The 22,864-nt window shown below is 43.8% G+C and overlaps 2 pseudogenes; one reads left to right on the top strand and one right to left on the bottom strand.

The window, feature by feature from the left end:
* Positions 1 to 1,740: 1,740 nt before the first annotated feature.
* LOC120686083 lies at positions 1,741 to 9,516 on the bottom strand (annotated as a pseudogene).
* A 1,684-nt stretch (positions 9,517 to 11,200) lies between these two features.
* On the top strand, positions 11,201 to 15,392 carry LOC120685069 (annotated as a pseudogene).
* The last annotated feature ends 7,472 nt before the right edge of the window (positions 15,393 to 22,864 follow it).

Below are 22,864 nucleotides of genomic sequence, written 5' to 3'. Positions count from 1 at the left end.
GCGGCGTCACCAAGCCGCCCCGGAGCGCTATCGCCGGAGCTAGTGTCGTCATGCCGGAGCTCGTGTGGCTGTCGCCTGGAGCTCGCCAAGCCACCGCCGTAGCCTGGAGCTCGCGAAGCCACGGCTGTCACCCAGAGTCGTTCCCACCGCCCTGACCGTCGCGCTGTCTCGTGTCATCGTCAGAGGGGCAGGGCCGTCGCGCTGCGCTGCGTCGCCGGAGGAGGGGCGGATCCCAGCACCGCGCTGGCGTCGGACTTTGCGCCGCCGCTGCTCCTCACTACCGGTGAGGGCGAGCAGAGGGGGGAGGGGAGGGGAGGGTAGGGGAGGCAGAGGAGGGGCCGGCCGGCCTGGCGTGAGGGAGGGGGAGGGAGGCGGCGAAGAGGAAGGAGAGGAGGGGGAGGGGGCGGTGGCGGATCTGAGGGAGAGAGGTGGCGGGGCAGCTGGGAGGAGAGAGGTGGCGGGAGGGGATTAGGGTTTGAATGGCGAAGGGGGGCGATTTTATAAGAAATTTTTATCGAATCTCGGCCGTCGATCACGAGATCAACGATGCATAGCGAAGGAGGACTTGTTTGTCGTGTGCCACCGAAGAAACACATGGCAATTTTTTTTATGTCAATAAAAATTCTGTAATTGCACTTGGTACATTAAAATTATCAAACATTTCCAAAAAATTACCAAAATTTTACATGAAACAATTTATATTTTCTATTGGCTATAGAAAATTTTTTTAAGTCAAACCCAAATTTGATGGTTACTTTCACTCCAAACATAACCACATCCTTCTCAACTCTATGATTCTTCTTCGTAGATGTTTTCATTTGACGTGAAAAAATTGCGAAATCCACTCAATTTTTTACCACAGTCTCCACAAATGATGTCATGAGATATTGACCAATCTCATAATTTTCAGACTTAATTTGCTTTCTTTAGAATTTTAAAATCATTCGAACAAACGTTCATGGTCGTGTTTCCTGGACAAGATGTTTGAAAACTCTTTTCATTTGATGGTTAAGACCGCAAACTAGGTTAAATAATATGAATATCATTTTTCTATTTGTTTTGTTCTATTATTTGAATCACTTGCTGTTCAAATTTGATTTGATTAAAAAAATTATTTGAAATGCAATTAATTAGTTAAATATAGCAAAAAAATAAAAAATATATCAAATTTTAGCATGGAGTACCACATGTTGTATGTGAAGAGGAGAAAAAGTTCCGAGGTGAGAAGAGAAATTTCTTTTTGTTACTTTGCCATGTGCCAAAATAAATACAGCTTTGCCGTGTGCCAAAAAACGGCACAACAAAGTATGGCTTTGCAGTGTGCCAAATCTTTACATGTGTGCACATGGCAAACAACATTTTTACCGTGTGCCTGATAGAAAGCACACGGCAAACTACCGGGCACATAGCCGGTTTCCGGTAGTGGTGGCGGGACCTACACGCGCACTCGTACTCCATCACGGAACCGTTGGCTTTACCAGCGAAGCTTTTTAGGAGAACCCTTCAAAACGGCCACTTAATACAGTAGTGGTTTGATGTGTATTGGATGTTTATATTAAAGACTTGAGCTTTATGTGTAGTGCCTGTACAGAAAACTGCAAAGACATCTCTTGTAGAACCATAAATAACAGGAATTTAACAATCATATTGTAGAATTATAGCTTCTAAGAGCTCTGCGAGATGTTGTCAAGAAATGTTTCAAAATCGAACCTTATTGGAGTTTCGTTCCCCAGTGTCTTGTATTACAAGAACATGAAATGAACCAACAATATGGGGACAAGATTTTTATTGGAATTCACCAAGAGCAGATTCAAGATGTATCAGCGAAGAATTCCTGGATTACGGTGCGAACGGCGGCCGGGATCCTCACCGAGTGCGTATAACCATCTAACCATGTCAAACTTCCGAAGGTGTAACCTCCCTGTACCCGCTGCCTCGCTTTGAACGTTACCTTGAACGTCTTAGTCTGACGACCACCTTTCTTGAAGGTGATCACTGAAGGATCCACGGACATTGTCACACCGGTTGGAGCCTCAATCTTGGCTTGGTAAGTCGCCTTCACTTGGCCGACATTGGTCACCGTACGCCAGACCGTGACAGAGTCCTTGAGATCTGGCACTGCAATGGATGGGAGGTTCAGAAGGTAGAGCTTCCCGATGTCCTGCAGACAATCGTCGTCACGGCTAAGAGTGCAGTTGAAGAACTTGGTGAACTCCTTTGGGTTGATGTCATAGACCAGGCCCGGATCGACGGCCCTTTCCGGGTTTATGTGGCCGCCGCCAAAGTCGAACGGATCAGCTACTTTCCTTGGCGCTCCTTCAGCTTGGATCGGCATGCCGAAGCGATCAGTCACCAATGCTGCAACCATCAAGAAAACACAGCTGAATTCTAAGCTGCCTTTGGAACGTATTGCTGTGGTAATTCTGGAAGCAACTCTAAAAGAGATGAGATGAGATGAGATGTGTGCTGAGCGCCTACCAGTGGTTACAATGGCAGACTTGATCATGGCAGGCGACCAGCCTCGGTGAACCGATTTGATCAGTGCAGACGTGAGGGCACGCCATGGATGTCCCGGACATGAACTGATATGAATCGCCCTTGGCCGCCAGGATGCCGACTCCGGGAGCAGCTATGTCAGGCTGTTCAAACAGAACAAGGGTGATGCATTCGGAAGGGCAGCATTCTGACTTCAAAAGAAAAAACAAAGTAGCTGCTGATACGATAGTTCTTGTTGCCTAATCATTGCCAATTGTCCAGAATTTCTATTTTCTGGAGATGGCAAATCCCAATTACTGGTTTTGGGGTAGCAATGCGTTAAATATGAAAAGAGTAAAATGTGCTGCTAGTCCTGCAGTTTGGCTCGTCCCTAAACTTCCAAACTTCACATTTAGATCCTTAAACTTATTGTGTCATGTGAAGTATAAATCACCATTTTTGAGTTATAGAGTGAAAATATTTCTGCTAATGTGGAGCTTACATGTGGACCCAACTTTTATATTTGAATTTTTAAGCTCAAATCTTATATTTTCAAATTTTTCTCCAAAGTTTTGTTTCAAAACCGAATATTTTTTTCAATGTTTTCTCCAAAATTTATTGTTTATTATTTATTATTTTTTAAAAGTTTTTACAAATGTTGCCACATGAGTTTCATTTTCCTAATTTTTTATACAGATCTTTTATATTTGAACATATTTGTACAAGTAAATTGTTATGATTTTTTTTGCGTGTGTATGTTTTGTATTGAACAAATTATATAATTTTTTATTTAGCTTAAGCAACTTTTATTTGGATCTCACGCAATACAATTAACAAATTTAAGGATCTGAATGTGTATTTTGAAAGTTTGAGGATCCGTACGACACCCTGAGTCAAGTTTAAGATCCGATGATTTATTTTTTATCCAACTTAAAATAACCCAGTGCGTTGTCCCAGAGCTATCTATAGACAAACAGTTTCAGAATTTCAAGATCGAGAAGTGACCTTCAATATGGCTGGAAACGCCACGCTGGGGCCCCTCCCCGAAAAGTCGGCGACCCTCGGTGAAAGCACCCAATCTCCGACCACACTCTTCGCTGGAGATATCTTCACCACCGGCGAGCTGTCAGCGGAAACGAAAAGCACGGGGAACAGTCATTTTCAGGGCTACCAATCTGATCGAATGCTACTCGTTCTGTTCAGCAGGTTTGTCAACTAGCCAACCAGTATTATTTTTCTCTCACACCAGATTAGCATCAGTCATCAGCCAGCAATATTTTTCTCTTACAACAAATCAACACCAACTATCAGCTACAACCAGCCGAACAGAGCAAGTAGAAGATGAATCAACCTCACCTGGCCTCGACAACGTAGCCGACCAAGATTCTGTAAGCGAGGTGGTAGTCCAGCAGCACGCAGACCAAGTCGCCTTCGCAGAAAGTTTGCACGGTGTCCAATCGATTGTTGCTGTACTGCGCAAAGATCATGCCCTTCGCCTTCGCCTTGAAGAGCCCGACAAGGGCATGGTTCACCGCTGTGCCCGGCGGCGAGGCCGCCGCCTCCAGCGGCAAAAAGCACAGGGCGACCTTGCCGGTCACATTGACCGCCGCCAGCGCCTTCTCATCGCAGCTGCGGTGACAGGTTCGGCCTCACTCAGAGTCACTGAATCAGAGATGTAAACAAGTGGCCATTCATGCACTCTCATCGAGTCATTACCTAGCCGCATAAACAAGTGAATGGAAGTCGTTGCTGTTCACTGCTGGCACGTCGTCGTGGTAAAGAGATTGCCCCTGCATTAAAAATCGGCATGCGATGAAGAACTCTCTTGGATGGGCCTAGCTAGCAGCGTCTGTAAAAAAGGGGGAAATTGGCACGACGAATCAAGTTGCTGCTCAATGTCATCGATCCCGTGCGTACCACCAGCTTTTCTCCATTGCCGAGCGATATCTCGGTCGGGAAGGACCGGTCCACCGTGCCGGCGGCCACCGATATGACCCAGGGAGAAGCGTGCTCCACAGTCCCTGGCACGGGGCCCGAGTTCCCGGCGGAGAACACCACGGTGACCCCCCTCGCCACGAGGTGCAGCGACCCGGGGCTCTCGAACATGCCCCCCAGCGACAGCGACAGGACGTCGACGCCGTCGCCCACGGCGTCGTCCATGGCCGCGAGGACCCCGGCGTTGGAGCAGGACGCCACGCCCTGCGCGTTGGTCCAGCACGCCTTGTAGACCGCCACCCGCGCGCGCGGCGCCCCGCCGCGGGCCACGCCGGCGGCCGTCGAGGCGGTGTGCGTGCCGTGGCCATTGGCGTCCCTTGGCGACATGTACTCGCTGCTCGATAGATTCGCGAGGACCACGTCCTTGGTGTACCACCGCGCGCCGATGATCTTCCGGTTGCAGCTCGTGGCGTTGAACGCTTCGCCGGCCTGGCACACACCTTTCCACCGTTTGGGCACGGGGCCGTACCCACTGTCGTCAAAGCTTCGCGACTCCGGCCATATGCCTGCAACACCAAAGTAAGGCAGAGCCCCAAGGACGATGTCAGCTAGCTAGAACATTGTCGAACCGGCATGATGAGTCAACGAGATCGATGCAGGCCGGTGATGTCGTCAGCTAGAACATTGTAATAATAACACTGTCGAACCTGAGTCGACGATGCCGATGATGACATCTTCGCCGTAGTTTGCCTTGCTAAGAATCCCTGATGGTTGATTGTAGCCGAGCCCAAGAAAATCCCAGCTCCGGGTGATGTGAACTGTGTGGTACGTGTTGGGCTTCACACTGACAACTCCGGGGTGTTCTGCATCGATCGATCGTATCCGGAGCTCGTTAGTGCAGTTCGTTGGGATAGATAATGCAAGTAACGCGAGCCTATTTCATCATGGGACTGCAGGTTTAGTTTGGTGATTACTCTTAAGTTCTTCGGCTTGGGGGTCAGTGAGCTTCGCCGCAAAACCGGAGAACCCGTGCATGTAGCTGTAGACTATGGACTTGAGGGCTTCATCCTTGCTGTCGGTGGGTTTAATTATTTGAGCAATAATAACAAAATGTGAGTTGCAATATTAACATAGTCTGTGCTACTCAGTGGCGGAACCAGGATTGAGTCGAACCCCGGACCGAGTTATAAGTATAGACGTCCACAAACTTACAGTTCAAAAGATACATGAAAATATAAACGGAAAGATAGATAACATACAAAAAGCGCCATCGCGAAGTAATATATTTATTCTTCTTCAGCAATTGATCCAAATCCTTCTTCAGCAATTGATCCAAGTCCAGAGGTAGAAGCTACTGCAAAATGAAAAAAATTTGGGCCGAACCCCGGGCCATGGCCCGGGTAGCCCGGGGTGTGCATCCGCCCCTGGTGCTACTGTACTAGTGATGTGAAGGATTATAACTCTTGAATCAACTATACACGCAATGTTCAAAATAACGGGCTAAGATGTTTAGCGATCAGTTTTCCAGAGGCTAGGAGTGGGATATAGCTCCTGCTAACTTCATTTAGCAGTTTTGCAAATTGAGTAATTAAATTTAGAATTTAGATGTTCAGAAGTCAAATCATATAGATATATGTCACAAAGTTCATTACACACGCACGGAAGTACGTCTAGGGCTTCATTCTCTCATTATATCATTGACGAAATACTAAATTTTATAAATGATGAAGTTCAATGCTAAACTAACAATAAATAAAGACCAATTATGTGATTTAGCTGGCAAAATAATACTTAATTTATCAACTATAGCAGGATATAGTCGACCCTTAGTGGATTTAGCCTTTTATAGAGCTAAAAGATGCATATCCAAGTCTTCTCCTCTCCCAAAGACTATAGCAGTGGCTATAGCCGGCTATTTTGAATATTAACTACACGCAGTAACAACAAAAGTTTCTTTTGCAAGAGTACGTACCTCCCGAGAATGGAGGCGAGCATGTCATGGTGCGAAGCGGTGACCATGGCTGGATCATCGTGTTTCTTCTCCCCCATGTACACGATGTAGACCTGAGATTTCAAAGAGAGGCATCATCGTATCACCAGTCACTACTAGAAAACGGGCCATCGGTCTAGGCCAAAGGTACCAACTGCTGTTGCAGCCGGTATCGATGGGTACCATCGGTACCGACTGCAACAACAGCTGTTACCTTTGGCTTTGGACCAACCTAGTGGAGGACAATTGGCACCGGGTGGTGGTTCCAACCGGTCCCAATGTATCAGCATAGTCACCGGTTTGAACCACCACCCGGTACCAAATAAAGGCGGCGCTATAGGCACCGGTTGATGGTAATAACCGGTTCCTTTGGTGATGAAACGTGGCAGCTGCCAGGAGCTCGGGCCTAAGGCACCGGTTGGTGCTTTGACCCGGTGCTATTGAAGAACATTTAGCACCGGGTCATTGAAACCAACCGGTGCCTTTGTCCCGATCCTATAAATACCCCAGCCCCTCCCCCCCTCAAGTTGCCGTGAACTCACTGTTCATGCAGCTGAGTGAGGTGAGGGGGGGAGTTTTTGCTTTTTTTTTGAAAAAAAGGTTAGTTATTTTTCTTTATAACTTAGCAATTAATTTTTAGAAATAGTTATTACTTGATTTAGTTTATACATGTGATAATTATTTTTATTTGTAGCATCTTATTGTAGTTATATGCATTATCAATTTATTTGATATTTGAATACTATCAAATTATTGTATTTATATGTTTTATTAATTTATTTGATAAGTGAATAGTATATATTTATTATAGTTATATGCATTATCAATTATATAAATGTATTGTTATAAATTAGTAGTATGAATGAACTATTTGTAAAGTACAATGATGTATATAAATGTATTGTGGACTCAGATGAGTCGGCAATGGATGTACATGGCCGACCGGCGTTCAAAGGAGTTCATAGATGGCGTGCATGAATTCATAGAAGCGGCCGAGAAACACAAGTATGGCGGTTTTGTTCGTTGTCCATGCAAATTCTGTAAGAATGAGAAGGATTACTCATCATCAAGAACCATCCATAGTCACTTGTTCATTAGTGGTTTCATGCCGAACTATTATGTTTGGACCAAGCATGGCGAAAGAGGAATTGTGCTGGATAATAATGTAGAAGAAGAGGACAGGATTCCTGACTTTGCAGCCAATTGTAATTCCTTTTTCAATGACACTGCAATGTGTGAGTCTGAAGAAGATACTGAAGGATACGTTGTAGAAGATGATCTTGGTCAGATGCTGCGCGAAGCTGAGGAAGGTTGTGAAACAGAAAAGGAATCGAGAGATCTGAAGCGTATGTTGGAGGACTACAGAACATTGTTGTACCCTGATTGCAAATAAGACCAAAAGAAGTTGAGTACCACATTGGAATTATTGCAATGGAAGGCATCAAATGGTTTGTCTGACAAGGGATTCGAGGAGTTGCTGAAACTTACAAAAAACTTACTCCCTGAGGGTAACACCTTGCCGGAGACAACATACGAGGCAAAAAAAATTGTTTGTCCTTTAGGATTAGAGACACAGAAGACACATGCTTGTCCTAATGACTGCATCCTATATCGAGGTAGTATGAAAATTTGGATTCATGCCCTGTATGCAACGCATGCCGGTATAAGATCCCTCGAGATGATCCAGGCGACATTGAGGGGATGCGTGTCAAGAAGAGGGTGCCTGCCAAGGTGATGTGGTATTTTCCTCTAATACCACGTCTTATAGTCTTTGACTCAATGAGAAATCCAAAGTCCGCAATCGAACATATCATAGACCCCTTGAACAGGTAAGTTCAGTTTGTACAATCAAATCTTTTTTCTATTAATAGCAATTTCTGAATATCAAACTTAACTTTGAGCGTAGGGTTTGGAAAAAATTTGTGAAAAATAACAAAGGACGTGGTCAATGGAGGCCCGAACTGAACGTTAACATGGATTATCCGGTATGTTGATTCATAAAGATTTGTCTAGTTAAGTATATAATTCCAAATTGTTCTAAATTGAGTAATTTATTTGTTTCTCCTTAAGTGTGCGAGACAACAACAAGAAATTGATTGGTGCGGGTACTATATATGCGATTACTTGCACATCATGACTCCATGCGGGAAGGTTACTGATGAAGACACGAGAGTACGTCCAAACCGTTCACTAGTATATTTTCATAATTGTACTAACGCACATGATGTTAATCCTTTTTTTCTAAATGATAGATGTCTCAAATGGGGGATGAATGTTACTCTACTGATCGGATCAACGCCGTGTGCGAGCAGCTCGCCGGATTCTTTTTGAACGAGATCTTGGATCCTAGAGGCGAGTTCTACCACGACGGTCACATCAATAGAGGACTTCCATCTACGTCCTGAGGGCCGAGGACCAGTAGTTGGACTACAAACATGACTTGTACATTTGTAAATATTTTTAAACATTATGTCTTGATATTTGTAAATTTGTAAATATATTAGTTCATCTAATTAGCTTAATTATATGCTCGCATTTCACTTTTAGTTAGTTTCAAATATTCTCTGAAAACGAACACGAACGACCAATGAACGTATAGTACTGTAGAGCTTGAGTGCGTTTAGAAATTATAAAAGAATAAATAATAATAAATATAACAAACAAAACTAGATTTGGGAAAAAAAGGAAAAATATCATTGGTACCGGTTGGAAAGACCAACCGGTACCAAAGGGGCTGTCACCTTGTGTCAGCGTGGCAGCCTCTTTGGTACCGGTTGGACTTTCCAACCGGTACCAATGGGTGCTTAAGACACCGGGTTAAATATACGGTGTCCTAAGACGATGCCATTGGTCTTGGTTGGCGGGAACCAGTTAGAAAATCGGTGCCTAAGGCCATTTCCAACCGGTTCCCATGGCCCGTTTTCTAGTAGTGAGTGTGAATTTCCTAAACGGAACTAGAGAAATGGAGTTCCCTGATACAGGAAGATCGAAGTTAGGAAGAATATCCCACGTTGCTGGCCGCATTGGCGCAAAAGGGCAGCAACAGAGCGACAACCAGCAGTAGCAGTGTAGACGAACAACAAGCTGGTCTCAGATCCATCCTTGGGTTCTGAAGAATCATGAGTAGTGTGTGTGGTTCGCGATCTGGTGCCCTGGCCTCTTATAGAAGCCTGAGCAAATCGCAAGAAAATTTCTTTTAATTTCTCTACCTAGGACTACTGCAGAAGCGGTTCAAAAGTAACTTTAAGTACTTTGTTTCTTGCAAGGTTCACATGGGAAACTTTAGTGTGTGTGTGTGTGTGTGTGTGTGTGTGTGTGTGTGTGTGTGTGTGTGTGTGTGAAGAACTGTCGATAGTATTTTACCATCAACACTGTCAGATCATCAGTCCGTCACGTGGCAAGTGTTAAGTTTTATACATCCACTAATGTAGTTGTTAATAAGGACCCTACATTTCGTACTGTGTGTGTGTGTGTGTAATTTGCGAGTAAAAAGAGCCTCTATTGGTTAAATAATAATGGGAGGGTTACAAACTCTGAGAACTGATAGATGCTCATCAACACATTTAGGAACACCCGCTAACCACACTGCTAACGAGTTAACTTAATGAGCTAGTGTGCCGACTAATTCATGTGCTACTGAGTTGTAGAATCTCTTTACATGAAGAAGCCTCACAGCAGGCCCTTACCATCTCCAAAATCAGATAGTGAGAGTTTGTAGTTTCCTTATCATATCAGAGGAACTTTTGCATTCATCCATTAACCTTTCACAATTATATTGGATTATGAAAGCTTTCGAACTTGTGTACATTTAACTTTCATTTTAGGAACTTTGAGTCAACCTATTGAACTTTTTTTTTGAAACCAAACCTATTGAACTTTCTGAGTTGCATTTAGGAGTGAATAAACTTCTTAATTGAGCAATTGAATAAAGCAGACCTTGTGGTATTAATCAATGATGGAACCAATAGAGAAGGATACTGTGATTTCGATACCAGATGAGGCACCCCCACGCACCCCCAGGAGTGGCTTTGCACAGCTTGGATATTTGCTTACCTATTTAGTCGGGTAGTATAAAATATCATGGTCGAAAGAGAGGATAGTTTTTTTTTCTCAAATACGTCGGAGAGCTGCACATCATTGCATTAAGAAGAAGAACTTGAAGTTTTGAATTACAAACACAACGCGCCACACGGATTGCGGGCGCATCATTGCATTAAAGAGAGGATAGCACAAAGGACGAACATGCTTGTGCTACTCTGATCACAAATAATTGACATTTTAAAAGTGATCTTCAAAGTGTAGCTTTGCCCATTATTTATAAAATGAAAAAGTTGTGTTATTGGAAAGTATATAGGTTTCAACAAAGAAAAACGACTCAATTTTTTGCGATATAGTAGTCAAAGTTTCAAAAGGTGAGACCCTAATGCACGTCCAAATGTGACACATTTTATCTTCCTAACTATATGATGGGCAACATTACCATTGTACTAATGTCATATTTCTTTATTCATGTGCAGAAGTCCTGACGTACTTAGTACTGGTAAGCTATAATCAAAGAGAGCAGCTCTGTTAGAGTCTTATTGTAGTTTATCTGGCCCTACTTTTATTTCTTTGTGAGCTCAATTAAATTTTGAAGCTGGTGCACGTGGTTTGCTTCCACTTTTTTGTCCATTCCTCCATACTTTTTATCCCAAGTTGGTGAACATGGTAGGTTGAAACCAATGTGAAACACTTCTTTTAGTTTCTCTAGGACTGCAGCAAGGTTCAAAACAAAGGAATTTTGCCTTTTGTCAGGGAGACATGAAACAACTTGAAAAGCCGGTGCGGTACCCCTCACATGGATGTATAGATTCCACCTCATGATTTGCCTATTTTTTAGTAAAAAAACAGGGAGTACATACTAGTTGCGCTAGGCCTGCTAATAGAATAGTTTGGGTTTAAACGGGTTTAGTGGGCTGGGTTCTTAAATAGGTACTCCGCCGTTCCAAATTATAAGTTATTTCAAAAATTTTGGAGAGTCAAATCATCTCATAGTTTGACCAAAACTATAGAGAAAAACACAAAGATTTATGACATCAAATTGGTATACTACGAAAATATAGCTAATAAAAAATCTAATGATACTTAATTGGTATCATAAATATTATTATTTTGTTATATAAATTTGGTCAAATTTGAAAAACTTAGACTTTCCAATATTCTTGTAATGACTTACCCCATCCTTCCACGTTTATAAGATATAGTATAACATAGTACGGTCTTCCAAATAACACTTTGACCATTCATTTATCATATATTATATCACTTATAGTTATATATTTATAATTGTGATAAAGTATAAGTTTGCATTGTAAAAATAAAAAATTAATAGTAAATTATTAGTCAAAGATTGTAAAGTTTGAATCTTGATATGCGTGTGTGCCTTATAAACGTGGAAGGAGGGAGTATAATTTGGAACGGAGGGAGTACCTTTTAGATGTGTGTTGATGGTGGGCTGGGTTGGCCGGGTTTACTACAAATTCGGGTTGGGTGCGGTGGAAATAGGTTTTTGTTTTGTGGATTATATATATATATATATATATATATATATATATATATATATATATATATAGATATATATATATATAGAGAGAGAGAGAGGGGTTCATCAACGGGTTCAATTCCAGGTTCCAATTTTTTTTTTGTGGGCCCATAGGTTCATTTGTTATGCACCACTTGTTAGGCTATGTACTTGAAACCCAGGCCGTAGCGCGTGGTCTACCCCTTTCCCAGACCACGCCGGCCGCAGTTAAAACCTCCTGTGCCCCGTTCCTGCGTTTACTCGCTCGCCGACCCGCTTGGCCTCTGCGGCACTGCTCTGGCGGCTGGCGCCCCCTTTCTCGTTCGGTTTCCCACTTCATTTGGATTCATCTTCTCCAGCATCTAGTTTATGTTTTGTGCATATAGTCTAAAAGGGAGAGGATGAATTAAGCAAATTTAAATTTATAACCCATGACTTAAGTTAATTATACACAAAACATAAACTAGATCATGCTATCTATATGTACATTTATGGTTCAACTAGTGTAAAACTTTAACCCTAAAATAAGTTTTGCAATCTATAGTCAATTCTAACTATATACTATACTAAGAATATAAAGACACACAAGTTGCAAGTTTGAAATGCGAAAACGTAAAGGAGGGGTTGAGAGGAAGCAAACTCTTGATGTAAGGACTTATCCCGTAGTATTGGTAGGTACTAAGACACCACTAGTCCATGTTGTTGAAGCATTCGCCAAGAGTATTGCTTCTCGGCCATCAAGTCTCTTCCAGGGACCTCTTGCCTTTTTTTTGGAAGGTAAACTGTGGAGGAGTTCTCCGCAACGCTTCAATTTTCATTAAAAAAAGAATAAACAGCACAGAATATACCAAAATACTTACAAAAAATAGGAACAGAGAGGGAGAGGATGGGGGAATGTACAAAAACAGTCTACTTTATAAAGAAGAAATCCAACTGTTAACTAGGACTTTCTTATCATGTTTAAAAATTGGCATCACATGACTGGACTCTAATGGCCACTTTTTATTGCAGGGGCAATCTCTTTACCACGACGACGTCAGTGAACAGCAACGACTTCCATTCACTTGTTTATGCGGCTAGGTAACGACAAGATGAGAGTGCATGAATGGCCACTTGTTTCTGCAGCAGCTTGCCTTGTTTACATCTCTGATTCAGTGACTCTAATGAGTGATGCCGAACCTGTCACGCGCAGCTGCGATGAGAAGGCGCTGGCGGCGGTCAATGTCACCGGCAAGGTCGCCCTGTGCTTTTTGCCGCAGGAGGCGGCGGGCTCGCCGCCGAGCACAGCGGTGAGCGATGCCCTTGTCGCGCTCTACCTGGCGAAGGCGAAGGGCATGATCTATGCGCAGTACAGCAACAATTGATTGGACACCGTGCAAAGTATGTGCTAACAAGCCGACTTGGTCTGCGTGTTGGTGGACTACCAACTCGCTTACAGAATCTTGGTCGGCTACGTTGTCGAGGCCAGGTAAGGTTAACTCATCGTCTACGGTCAGTAGCATTCGATCAGATTGGTAACCCTCAACCTGAAAATGACTAGTGTTCCCCGTGCTTTTCGTTTTCGCTGGCAGCTCGCCGGTGGTGAAGATATCTCCGGCGAAGAGTGTGGTCGGAGATTGGGTGCTTTCACCAAGGGTCGCCGACTTTTCATGAAGGGGCCCCAGCGTGGCGTTTCCAACCATACTTAAGGTCACATCTTGATCTTGAAATTTTGAAACTGTTTGTCTATAGGATATACTTAAGGTCACATCTTGATCTTGAAATTTTGAAACTGTTCGTCTATAGGATAGCTCTGAGACAACCCACTACTGGGTTATTTTAATTTGGGTAAAAAAAAATAAACCGGTGGATCTTAAACTTAACTCAGGGTGTCATCCAGATTGTTAAAATACACATTCAGTTCCTTAAACTTGTTAATTGTATTACGTGAGGTCCAAATAAAAGTTGCTTAAGCTAAATAAAAAAATATATAATTTGTTCAATACAAAATTATATACAACACATACACACAAAAAAAATCATAACAATTTACTTGTACAAGTATGTTCAAATATAAAAATTTGAATAAAAAATTAAGAAAATGAAACTCATGTGACAAATTTGTAAAAACTTTAAAAAATGATAAGTAACAAACAATGAATTTTGGAGAAAACATTGGAAAAAATATTCGGTCATAAAGTTTTGAAACAAAACTTTAGAGGTTCTTTTTTTTTTGAAATATAAGAGTTGAGCTTAAAATTTAATGTGTAAAAGTTCGGTCCACATGTAAGCTCCACATTAGCAAAAAAAATACTTTCACTCTATAACTTAAAAATGGTGATTTAGACTTCACATGAGACAATAAGTTTAAGGATCTGGATGTGCAGTTTGGAAGTTTAGGGATCTAGATGACACTACGAGCCAAGCTGGAGGACTAGCAGTACATTTTACTCTTTTAATTCTTAAAGCATTGCTACCCCAAAACCAGTAACTCAAGAAAATAGAAATTCTCTAAGGTGGACAATTGCCAATGATGGCTACTTTGTTTTTTATTTTATTTTTTGAAGTCAGAATGTTGCCCTACCGAATGCATCAAAACCCTTGTTCTGTTTGAACAGCCTGACATATATAGCTGCTCCCGGAGTCGGCATCCTGGCGGCCAAGGGCGATTCGTATCAGTTCATGACCGGGACATCCATGGCGTGCCCTCACGTCTCCAGGGTCGCTGCACTGATCAAATAGGTTCACCCAGGCTGGTCGCCTGCCATGATCAAGTCTGCCATTGTATCCACTGGTAGGCGCTCAGCACAGTCTCATATCATTAGAGTTAGTAGCTTTCAGAATTACCACAGCAATACGTTCCAAAGGCAGCTTAGAATTCAGCTGTGTTTTCTTGATGGTTGCAGCATCGGTGACTCATCGCTTCGGCATGCCAATCCAAGCTGAAGGAGTGCCGAGGAAAGTAGCCGATCTGTTCGACTTTGGCGGCGGCCACATAAACCCGGAAAGGGCCGTCAATCTGGGCCTGGTCTATGACATCAACCCAAAGGAGTACACCAAGTTCTTCAACTGCACTCTTAGCCCCGATGAATATTGTCTGCAGGACATCGGGAAGCTCTACCTTCTGAACCTCCCATCCATTGCAGTGCCAGATCTCAAGGACTCTGTCACGGTCTGGCGTACGGTGACTAACGTCGGCCAAGTGAAGGCGACTTACCAGGCCAAGATTGAGGCTCCAACCGGTGTGACAATATCTGTGGATCCTTCAGTGATCACCTTCAAGAAAGGTGGTCGTCAGACTAAGACGTTCAAGGTAACGTTCAAAGCGAGGCAGAGGGTACAGGGAGGCTACACCTTCGGAAGTTTGACATGGCTAGATGGCTGTACGCACTCGGTGAGGACCCCTGTTGCCGTTCGCACCGTAATCCAGAATTCTTCGCTGATACATCTTGAATTTGCTGTTGGTGAATCCCAATAATAATCCTGGCCCCATATTGTTGGTTCATTCATGTTCTTGTAATACAAGACAGTGGGGAACAAAACTCCAATAAGGTTCGATTTTGAAGCATTTCTTGACAACATCTCGCAGAGCTCTTATAAGTTATAATTCTACAGTTTGGTTGTTAAATTCCTGTTATTTATGGTTCTACAAGAGATGTCTTTGCAGTTTTCTGTACAAGCACTACATAAAGCTCAAGTTATTTATGGTTCTACATAAGATGTCTTTGCAGTTTTCTGTACAAGCACTACATAAAGCTCAAGTCTTTAATATAAGCATCCAATACACATCAAACCACTGCCGAGGACTCCGCTAGAGCTAGACATTTGTCCCAACTCTTGTCATAATGAAGGACGCAAGCTCTCAACATGTCTTCCAGGATTTGGTTCACCCTCTCAGTTTGTCCATCAGTTTGGGGGTGATAAGCTGAGCTTCGAATCAATTTTGTCCCAAGAGATGCTTGTAACTGTTCCCAAAAGCGTGCAACGAACTGTGTTCCACGATCAGAAATGATTGTCTTGGGTACCCCATGCAAGCAAACAATGCGATCGAGATAGATCTCAGCATACTTCTTGGCAGTGTAAGTAGTATGTACTGGAATAAAATGTGCCGTCTTGGTGAGTCTATCCACGATAACCCAAATGGAATCATGCCTCTGGGATGTGTTGGGTAATCCAACAATGAAGTCTATACTTATATCTTCCCATTTCCACGATGGAATAGGCAGAGGTTGAAGCAAACCGGCTACTCTCAAGTGGCTGGCTTTGACTCTCTGGCAGGTGTCACATTCCGAGACATATTTAGCAATTTCCCTTTTCATCCTAGTCCACCAGAAATTTTGCCTAAGATCTTGGTACATCTTGGTACTACCTGGGTGAATAGAAAATTTGGAAAGATGTGCCTCGTCGAGAATTTGCTTCCGAAGATCATGATTTTTCGGAACAACTAAACGACTTTCGAACCATAGGACTCCCTTATGGTCCTGACGAAAACACTTATACTTCCTTTCTCCTTGAGAGAGTTTCTGTTTAATGATCCCAACACCCTTATCATGTAATTGGGCCATAATGATCTGATCATGAAGGGTTGGTTCAACTGAAATGTGATTTAAGGTACCTTGGGGAATCATTTCCAACTGGAGCTTCCTCATCTCATGACAGAGGGTTTCCGAATAGGATTCCACGGATAGGCAATGGCAATGAGCTTTGCGACTGAGTGCATCTGCTACAACATTAGCCTTGCCTGGGTGATAGTGCACCTCAAGATCATAGTCCTTGATTAATTCTAACCACCATCTTTGTCTCATATTTAGATCAGCTTGAGTGAAAATATATTTGAGACTTTTGTGATCGGTGTAGATATTGCAATGAGTACCCATAAGATAATGCCTCCATATCTTTAGAGCATGAATGACCGCTGCTAATTCAAGGTCGTGAGTAGGATAATTCTGCTCATGGGGTCGAAGAGCTCGTGATGCATAAGCAATAACTCTATTGTCTTGCATGAGCACACAACCAAGACCAGTACCTGACGCATCACAATACACGTCAAAGGACTTGGTGTTATCAGGTTGAGCTAAGACAGGTGCTGTAGTCAACTGCTCCCTTAGGGTGTGGAAAGCCTTTTCACATTTTTCATCCCACACAAACTTTACTCCTTTCTTCAATAGTTCGGTCATTGGCTTAGCAATTCTGGAGAAATCCGGAATGAATCGACGATAATATCCGGCTAAACCAAGAAAACTGCGAATCTGATGAACGGAGGTAGGAGGTTTCCAGTCCATCACTTCTTGCACTTTGCTAGGATCCACGGCTATGCCTTCGCTGGAAATAGTGTGGCCCAAGAACTTCACACTATCTAGCCAGAATTCACATTTGGAGAATTTAGCATAGAGCTGATGGTCCCGAAGACGTTGGAGAACAATGCGCAGGTGCTTAGCATGGTCTTCCTCATTCTTGGAATAAATAAGGATGTCATCAATGAAAACCACGATGAACTTGTCGAGCTCAGGCATGAATACCGAGTTCATGAGATACATGAAATAGGCAGGTGCATTTGTGAGACCAAAAGACATGACTAAATACTCATAGAGTCCATACCGTGTGGAGAATGCGGTTTTAGGAATATCACATGGACGAATTTTAATCTGATGATAGCCGGAGCGAAGATCAATCTTTGAGAAAATCCTAGCTCCAGCCAGTTGATCGAAGAGAACATCAATGCGGGGAAGGGGATATTTGTTTTTGATTGTCACCGCATTGAGAGGTCGGTAGTCCACATACAACCTCAAACTATCATCCTTTTTCTTTACAAAGAGGGCTGGACAACCCCAAGGTGATGCACTGGGGCGAATGAAGCCTTTGTCCAGAAGTTCTTGAAGTTGGATTTTTAACTCGGCCAACTCTTTAGGTGGCATTCTATATGGCCTCTTTGAGATAGGGGCAGTGCCTGGTTGTAGTTCAATAATAAACTCAATCTCTCTATCTGGTGGCATTCCTGGCAAGTCATCCGGGAACACATCGGTGTACTCGCATACCACAGGAATCTCTTCTAGGTTGGATGTGCTCAGGGCAAATGCACAAGAATTGACACACTCTCGGAAGGGTAAATAGAGAGTAGTGGCTCCATATTTTGGCGAATTTAATTCCACCGCCCTGGCGGGAATATCTATTATAACCCCATGCTGAGTCATCCAATTCATCCCCAAGATGATATCTATACCCTCAAGTGGTAGGAGTATAAGGTCGGTGTTGACGATTAAGCTACCCAACTTGATTGGCACAAGTCGTGTTATTTGGTTTGAAGCAATTTTACCTCCTGGGGTTGATATCATGTATGACCCTTTCGTGTGAATAAAATCCAAACCCACTTTTGCACCAAATTTTGCATCAATAAAACTATGCGATGCACCAGAATCAAATAATATAACTGCAGGTTTGTTGTGGATAGAAAATGTACCCGTCATCACTGGTGCGCCCTCAGGTAGTTCTGCAAGAGTGGTGAAATTGATGCACCCTTGCTTGACCTGAACAGTTTGCCTTCTGCCCTTGTTCTTGTTGTTTTGATTAAAGCCTTGGCCCTGGTTTTGTCGCCTGGGTTGCGGGCACTCACGGGCGAAATGAGTTGAGCTCCCACAATTGAAACAACGATTTCCCTCACTTGGACGGGCTGGCGGTGGAGCAGTTGGCCTTGGACCCGTTAACTGAGGAATAGGGAAACGTGCCACGCTTTGCTGCAGTGGAGGCCTGATAACCCAACGCCCTGGCTGAGGGGCTTTCTGAGGAATCTGGGGTGCAACATTCTGTACTATGCGATACCTCTGTGGCTGCGCACTAGAGGGTCCAGCTGGCGCTTTCCTCTTTTTCTCAGCACGGTGAGTCATGATACAGTCTTCTTGAGTGAGTGCCAGATTAACCAGCTCATTGTATGTGTCGACCCTAATGGGGTTTAGTCGTTCCTTGAGCTTGGTGTTTAAGCCTCTACGAAAACGATCACGCTTCTTCACATCTGTGTCAGCATGATAGCCCGCGTACTGACAGAGATTGTTGAAAGCTTGGGCATATTGGAGAACTGTACGTGTCCCTTGAGTAAGAGCCAGGAACTCATTCAGCTTCCTATCCATGAGACCTTCTGGAATATGGTGACCCTTGAATGCAGCCTTGAATTCTTCCCATGTGGCAACGTGATCAGCTGGGAGCATGCCAAGGTAGTTATCCCACCAAAGACGTGCCGAACCGCGAAGCTGTTGCGCGGCAAAGCGGGCCTTGTTTTGCTCTGAGCATGGTGCCAGAAGTAGGGAAAACTTGGACTCAATTGTGCGAATCCAAGCATCCGCATCCAGTGGCTCTTCTGTTTTGTTGAACAGAGGGGGCTGAGTTGCCAAGAATTCCGGGTAACCAGCGGCTTGAGGTTGATGGACATTGGGTCCACCCCGTTGCTGTTGCTGTTGTTGTTGTCCCTGGACGAGTTGACGGAGTAACTCGGTTTGGGCGGCCAGATATTCCGCGAAGTTGGGTGGCGGTGGTGGCGGTCGCTGCGAACTGCTACCATTCGCGTCCCCGAAACCCTCAGGGTTGCCACGTGTCGCTCCTACCATCTGGAATGGCAAAATCTCTCATTAGTAGGATGACATATGACAATCCCCAAGAATAGAAGGGTAAGCGCGGAAATGTAGAACTAAAAGGAGCACGATAACAATAGGAAGAGCAACGCTGCTTGTTACAAGAAAATTCATAACTTGCACTCTGTTCATCGAAATGCGCCCAAATTTTTACAGCAGATAGATAATTTATCATACTACAACTTTGGTATTCAACTCCAAAGCCAAATCGACAGTTACGGCGGGCGAAAAATGTAATTTCTGCCGCTCTGTCCAGTCTGCTTTTCAGCAGGCCGAGATGCAATGTTCGGGCCATAACTTTTGGCACACAGGTCTAAAAATGCTGAAATTTGGTGAGCACTTAGATCATGAAATTCCCAACAACTTTGGTATTCGACACACAGCCCAGAAATGCAAGGAAACATGGATAAAAATTCAGACAAGTTTCTGCAACGATAAACTCCACTGCAATTAAACCATTACAACCATCCATCAAGTTCTTAGCCAAAGCCTAAGCGATTAAGGTACTTTTACATATGAGTGGTACTCTTTTACAAAAGCTAGGTACTCAACTCTTAGTTAGCCTATTACATCACCATCCAAAGTTAGGCTACCCTATAGAGGAGTATACGCGAAAGACTACTTAAGACACCATCTAAAAGTCGTCCAGGCTGTTGACTGACGACTCGCTCCTCACTGGAGAGTGAGCTCCCGGAAGTGGGGGCAGGGGCACTCCAGAGGTAGTGTCAAGTCCTGAGATACCCTGAACCTCCTGGGGCTCCTCCTCCATGGCCTCGGGCTGGGCCTGCTGAGCCTCCAACATCTCAATGTGATCAAAGGCAGCATTCAACTGAACCTGTTGGGCGGTGAACTGCTGCTCCAGAAGTGCAAAGTCAGCATCCCTGTTATCCAAGAGAACATCACGCTCCTCAATTAGACCCTCTAGTTCGCCAACATGGGCATCAAGATCCCTGATCTGCTCATTCTTAGCAATCACTATCTCATGGCTGGTCCGTGCAGAAGCAATGATCTGGGTCATGGCCTTGGCCTGTAAAGTCTGCAAGCGGTAGAGTGCATTCATGCACTTCACTGACATGGAGATAGTCTCTGCAGCTCGGTTCTGCTGAAGGTACCCAGTGTGCCCGACCCGACTAAGCCAGTTAGGGTCATTGGGCTGCTCTGCTGGGAAGAGGCCAATAGGAGCTAGTGTGACAGCTGCGTAATTCTTCTCACAAAACTTGTTGAGTGCTGTCATGGCTGTAACTTCCCAAGTGTCAATCAGACGGTGTCCAACTACCTCTAGCTCCAAGGAAGCCCAGTGATCTGGAAAAGGGTGGGGAGCATGAGTCATGCGCACGCGACAGCGCGCAACTCCCATCTCATGGAACTCCTCGCCCACGTAGCGCGGGGGACTGGGATATCCAGCATCGCGCATCACCTCCCAAAGAATGGAGGGAAAACCCTGCCAGTGTGTGCACTCGGAGTGTGCACGCCCATCCTCATCAAACACCAGGAGAGCAGGGGCAGCCATCTGTACAAAAGATGTACACAAGTGAGTGATGGCTAAAATAGATTTTAGGTAGTGCACAAAAACGAGTATAACTGAAAGCACGGAGCTCTAAAAATTCTCAAAATTTACAGGGACATTCCTTAGCTTGTTAGAAACAACTTTGCTAGTCAACTCAAGAGCTAGATCAGAGCCTAAGAAGGTCTTATCCTTATAGTTTGCTTTGCTGTCAGCCCAAAATTTTCAGTGACCAGAGAGCTAGTAAACTGAGTGCTGAGGTCAAACCACTAATCCTAAAATCACCAAATTTTTACAGAAGCTTGGTGAGTAAATTGGGCACAAGTTTTGTGTTGAACACATCTGCAGAAAACATTTCTAGGACGGCCTAAAAATTCGTGCAACACAGGTGCTCAAAGCTGACAGAAAAACAGGGTGTCAAAGTTTCTAGTGTACCCTATGGTATACAAGTTGAAAAATTCTCAAATTTAAACAGAAGCTAGTAGACAAGTTTTGGAGCAAAATTATCCACTGGCGCTTCTACAGATAAAGTCATCTACCATGTCAAATAAATTCACCTTCCAGGCTATAGCAGAAAATGACAGATTTCTAGATAGACCTTAAGTGAGAGGAGAGGAACCGTGCTCACGGGCAACCTTAACATTCCCGACTAACCCACATCTATTTTCTTTGGCTTTCAATTTTATGAGCATGATGCATGCACGACCTAATCGTCCTTCCAAAGAAAACAATTGCCAAATAGTTTTGGGCTTACGGGGTTAGCACCGGTGGCATGGCACAACTTACGTCTCTCCCTATATATATTTCTAGCCGAGTTCTAACCGTGCTTAACTTACGTAATCGCGGTTAGTGTACCTGTAGAAAATTGACAGATATAAATTTCATTGAACCTTTCATGCCAGCACACATGAAAGCGTCCCCATACATTACCGCTCACTATAGAAGCGGCATCCATGCGTCCAACACTGCATGGACAGCGCTCATACGCTACTGAGGTGACGTATTCACGTTTTCTTTTACTCCCAATATAATCGACCGATGGTCGGTATATTGGCAGCAGCTCAAGTAGGCCACTGCTTGAGCACAGCGTTCGGTTCGCATCACCGACGGGAAGGTCAGACTCCCTCAGCTGACTGAGTACACTTTACTCCCAATATAGCCAACTAATAGTTGGTATATTGGCAGCACCTCAAGTAAGCCACTGCTTGAGGGCAGCGTTCGGCTCGCATCACCGACGGGAAGGTCAAACTCTCTCAGTTGACTGAGGATTCTTACCGTCTTACCTTAGCGTAGGTGCGTCGTTACATAATGTAAAGTACTGAATTTAAAGTACAGAAAGTAATGTGCTGGAAGTCAGTTATAAATAAACCATAAGTTAGATAGCCACCTAAAACTCCCATAATATTCCCTAGGGCTTTACGTACTATACACAATCCTTAACGAACCAACGTATTTACCAAACGCGATTATGTGGCTAAGTTTTAAGTAAAACTTTTAAAATCTAGTCGCACTCTCGGGTGTGCGCTTTGTTCGGCTCTGATACCAGCTGTGGCAGTACCGCCCTAATTAATCCGGCTCAAGTGCGCTAACCATCATCTTGAAGACAATCCCGGCTAACACGCACTTCAAATGGAGTAATTCGGCAGTGCTGTTGGGTAAAGTCCCGAAGAATCCACCTGAGCGTCGATCGAACCCAAAGCTTACATGTAACCCACACGAAGGTGAGTCCAGAGAGTACAACATTTCACAAATATATTACATTCCAGAGTCTTAACTTAATTATTACAAACCAAGTTCGAAAT

The sequence above is a fragment of the Panicum virgatum genome, chromosome 8N (assembly GCF_016808335.1).
Source record: "Panicum virgatum strain AP13 chromosome 8N, P.virgatum_v5, whole genome shotgun sequence".
Lineage (NCBI taxonomy): Eukaryota > Viridiplantae > Streptophyta > Magnoliopsida > Poales > Poaceae > Panicum > Panicum virgatum.
This window is presented reverse-complemented; position numbering and strand designations above follow the sequence as displayed.